This window comes from Peromyscus eremicus, chromosome 4 (assembly GCF_949786415.1).
Source record: "Peromyscus eremicus chromosome 4, PerEre_H2_v1, whole genome shotgun sequence".
Lineage (NCBI taxonomy): Eukaryota > Metazoa > Chordata > Mammalia > Rodentia > Cricetidae > Peromyscus > Peromyscus eremicus.
In genome coordinates this window covers 65204117-65208712 of record NC_081419.1, presented here as the reverse complement: position 1 = coordinate 65208712, position 4596 = coordinate 65204117, and the positions used below count along the sequence as shown (strand labels likewise).

General features: G+C 34.5%; 1 pseudogene; it reads left to right on the top strand.

The window, feature by feature from the left end:
- Positions 1–1717: 1717 nt before the first annotated feature.
- Positions 1718–2671, top strand: LOC131907800 (olfactory receptor 4C15-like; annotated as a pseudogene).
- Positions 2672–4596: the final 1925 nt, after the last annotated feature.

Below are 4596 nucleotides of genomic sequence, written 5' to 3'. Positions count from 1 at the left end.
TCTAAGTATCATCATTGTACAAAATGCTGAGTTTCATTTATGATATTTCATGCACATATAGCATGCTCTGTGCTTTGCTTACTCATTGTACTTCTCTGGCATTTCTGTGCTGTCACTGAATGATAACAGGTAAATTAATTTCTTTGTCTCTCATTTTTAATCACTGTCTGATCCAATCACTCATACAATTTCTTTTTATCCTGTCTTTTCCTTGGTTTTAGCTCATGAGTGGATACAGACTTCATATTACATATGCTAGAGCTAGACTATTTATGTAGTGTTTAAGGAAGAGCTGTCAATGGGCAAAACAATCGTGTCTTACTCAATTTAATAAATTTCCCTTACTATGGTTAGTCAAGTTAATAAATTTCCCTTATTATGGTTAGAAAATGTTACTGTGAGTGACATTTCAGCTCTTTCTGTTTGAGCCTCTGCTAACTCTTGGAGAAGAGCATACAAGCTATTTATGAACATGATTTTTAGTAAATTTTAAATCATGTCTTGTAGAATAGTATTTTCTTAAACAAGTTAACATTGCATAAGAAAGAACCAATTAATTAATCCTCAAGGGCCTAAATTATATTGAACAAATTGATGCTCTTTAACTATGTGTTTCTACAAATTTTCATGTATAAGCGATTGGTCCATCACCTTCTGAATCATCATTTACTCTCCTCTCTTTATGAATATACTTCACTCATACACAGACAACATAAAAAGATGCTTTAGTATTTATAGAGAGAAAACTAGATCGAACAGCAGTGCAATAAATTTCTCACTAAGAAAAAATACCCTCATACTTAGTTGATTTCATGAAGTCCTAATGGTATGGGAGCCTGTGTCTCTTAAATTCCCGGGTTAATATGTTTTCTCTTTAATTTAAATAATTATTATAACTCTTGCATAAATAGAAAAACAATAATCACCCTGCCTCCTATATTGACTAGGATGTTGAGTTGTGAGTATCAGCCAATATTTTTTTTACTAATTTTACTCTGATGCTATGACAATACCATGATTATTATAAACCTTTAATTACGTTTTAAAATGATGAATTAAAAGAGAAATTATAACACTTTCAACATATGCATCATGTATAGTGCTGACACACCCCACAGCTATTTCAGTATTATGAAGAATAAATTGATTTATTTGAAGTTCCAATCTTCTTTGTACTTTTAGAGGTATTTATAATATGAGCATGATTTTATGAGCACTCTGCAGTAATTTGCCTTTTCCTCTGTTGGCTGATAAGGCAATGCTCCTACCAGTCACAGCAGGTTATTCACTCTTGCATTATACAATTTGAATTTCTGACAAAATTAGTAAGTTATAGCATTTTTTAGCATCTACAATATAGTTACAAATTGCTTTTCAATATTTCACATAAAAAATCTCCCAGATATTGATGAAAATGGGCACTTCAAAGATAAACTATTTCTCTTCACTAACACAAATAGATACTGTCATCATTAATAACAAAAAATGATTGTTTTTAAGTAATCAATAATTTTTTGCCTCAATTCTGCATATCACACAACTATAATCTTAGAATTTTTCTAATATTCTGTTCATAATGATAATAAAATCAATCAGTATAATTTTGTATGAGAATTCAACAGTGTTGATTTAAATACCATAAACTTCTATGTCATATTTTTATCATATTTGCAGATTTACATGAACACATTTTGCTTATGTCTTCCTCTTGAGAATCATGGAAAACATGAGCTTTGTCAATGAGTTTATACTTCTGGAGCTTTCTCAGAACCCAAATATTGAGAAAATACTGCTTGTTGTATTTTTGTTGGTCTAACTAGCAACAATTGGAAATAAAATAATAATTGTGGCAACCATGATCTCTACCCCTGAATTGCTGAAGTCCCCATGTACTTCTTGATATTCCTGTCATTACTAGATGCATGTACTTCTATTGTTGTCACACCCAAGCTTATTGCAGACTTCCTCTATGAGAGGAAGACCATCGCCTTTGAATGTTTCATGACACAACAGTTTACTGTATACTTTTTCACTGGTATGGAGGTAATTGTCCTTAAAGCTATGACCTACAACTGCTATCTAGCCATTTGCAAACCTCCATTACTACTCTTCTACCAAGACCAGGAGAATCTGTGGCATTTTGCTTGTGGTAACCTGGGAAGGGAAGATTCTTGCATTGTATTACACAAATTATCTTTACTTTGCAGCTGCCCTTCTGTGGACCCAATATTATTTATTGATCATTATATATATGACTTATTCCCACTCCTGAAGCTTGCTTTCACTGACATACATTTTTGTCATCCTGATGTCTGCAAATAGTGGTTCCATCTGCATCATTATCTTCTCCTTACTGCTTGTCTCTTATGGAGCTGTCTTGTTCTCTCTGAGAACCCATAGCTCTGAAAGTTGATGTAAAGCTCTCTCTACCTGTGGAGGCCGTGCTACAATTGTGGTTTTGCTCTTTGTCCCATACATATTAATATATGCATAAACTACATGGCCATTTTCTGGTGAGAAATAAGTGGTTACATTTGTCAATATCTTGACACAATTGCTCAATCCTATGGCATACATTTTCCAGAATAAGGAAATGAAGAATACCATCAGGAAAATGTGGAGATTGATAGTGGTCTTGATAACTAATAAAATATTATACTTTCAGTGCTGAAGAATAATTGCTAATAAATTATTATGATATGAATTGGGATTCTCAAAACCCATTTCAGAAGCCAGCCATGTCAGTACATGGTTAACGCAATGCTCATAAGATTGAGACCAATAGATTCCATGGGCTACCAGACTATTAATCCTTCCTAACAGAGTTCCAGGCTCAGTGGACAACTTGGCATAAGGTAATGAGGTTTAGTTGCATAGATATTCACAGTCAGTACCTTCTTTTGTCTCTATGTTCAAGTGCATAGTGACAAATATCATCTACCACTCATGTATATACATTGATATATCTCACACCACACAACAGACACACATGTACATTTGGACACAAATAACAACTTACACTTAGAAAACTAAAAGCAAAGGATAAAGATGCTAATATTAATTCAGACAGGTATGACATTTATGAACTCACTCTGAAGACATGTCAGTTTATAAAATACAAAAACAATATCAGGGTGAAAAAATGTTTCTGAGTGCAAGTTTTCACTTTGAATTGACTACTCTATATTATTACATGGTAATTAAAACCTGTTCAATTTTATATTCTCCTGAATCCAGTGAAGTATTAGAAGGAACTATTTGAATTGAAACTATTAGAATTCTTGCTATTCACACTATTTATTCAGTTAAAAAGTTTACTGAAGAAAAAGGCTTATTTGAAATTAGGAAAAGAAAAATTGAAATATATTTTAAGATAAAACAGGTTTTTAAACTACATTGTGAGACCTCAGAACCACAGACTGCAGATAGAAGAGCAAAAACAGAACCTCCCCTGTAGGTGCCCCCGCATCACCTACTTCAATGTGCTCTGTTACCTTATCTCATAGAGAAATACCCATAAGTACCTCCTGTTCAAGTACAAAGAAAGAGGAATTTGGACATTATTTTTCCATCAATACCAGGTGTAAGATGTTGAGATAGTGACCATATTAATCCGGAGACAACAGATTTTAGCCTAGGGACCTAAAGTAAAACCAAATTGTTCTCAAAAAATACATTAAAAAAAACATAGCAGGTGGTGCACGCCTTTAATCCCAGCACTCGGGAGGCAGAGCCAGGCGGATCTCTGTGAGTTCGAGGCCAGCCTGGTCTCCAAAGCGAGTTCCACGAAAAGGTGCAAAGCTACACAGAGAAACCCTGTCTCGAAAAACCAAAAAAAAAACAAAAAACAAAAACAAAAAAACATAGCAATAAAATATTCATAAAGATATTCTGGTATACTCATATATCAGTGCCTTATTTGGCTATCACAGAGAAGCTTTATCCTTCAGTAGATAGAAATAAATAGAGAGACCTACAGCCTGACATTATGCAAAGAGAGAAAGAGTCCTTTGGACAAACAACCTTAAATGTGATGTTTCCTTCAAATCCTGCTCCTCAGGCTCAGGGAATCTTGCAGAAGAGGAGGCAAGAAGCCAGAGTGGATTGAGGACACCAAGAAAACAAGGCCCTCTAAACCAACATGAGCAAAGATCATATGAACCCAAAGACTAAGGTAGCATGCACAGGGCCTGCCTGTGTCTTTACCAGGTCCTCCGTGTATATATTATGCTTTCCAGTTCAGTGCTGAAAGAATGAGTCTCTGGTTCTTCTCTTGGGCTCTTTTTCTTCTCTCGGTTTGTCATGTCCAATTGTGATATGATAGTTTTGTTCTACCTTATTCAAATGTATTTTGTTAAAAATGAATGAATGAATGCATGCATGAATGAAGACCTAGTCACCAGGGGAAAGGCTAATAAATGAACTGTCATTTATATCTGCTGGAAGAGGGAAAATCAGTCTTCTTTAATGGAGTGACACTGCGTATATCAACCACTTCAGTGCAGCCTCACATTCAGGAGTAGTTGACCAACATATAATGGACTCTATAGGTTTTTGTTTGTGCTTTTGTTTGTTCACAGTTTGGTGTTTTCACAG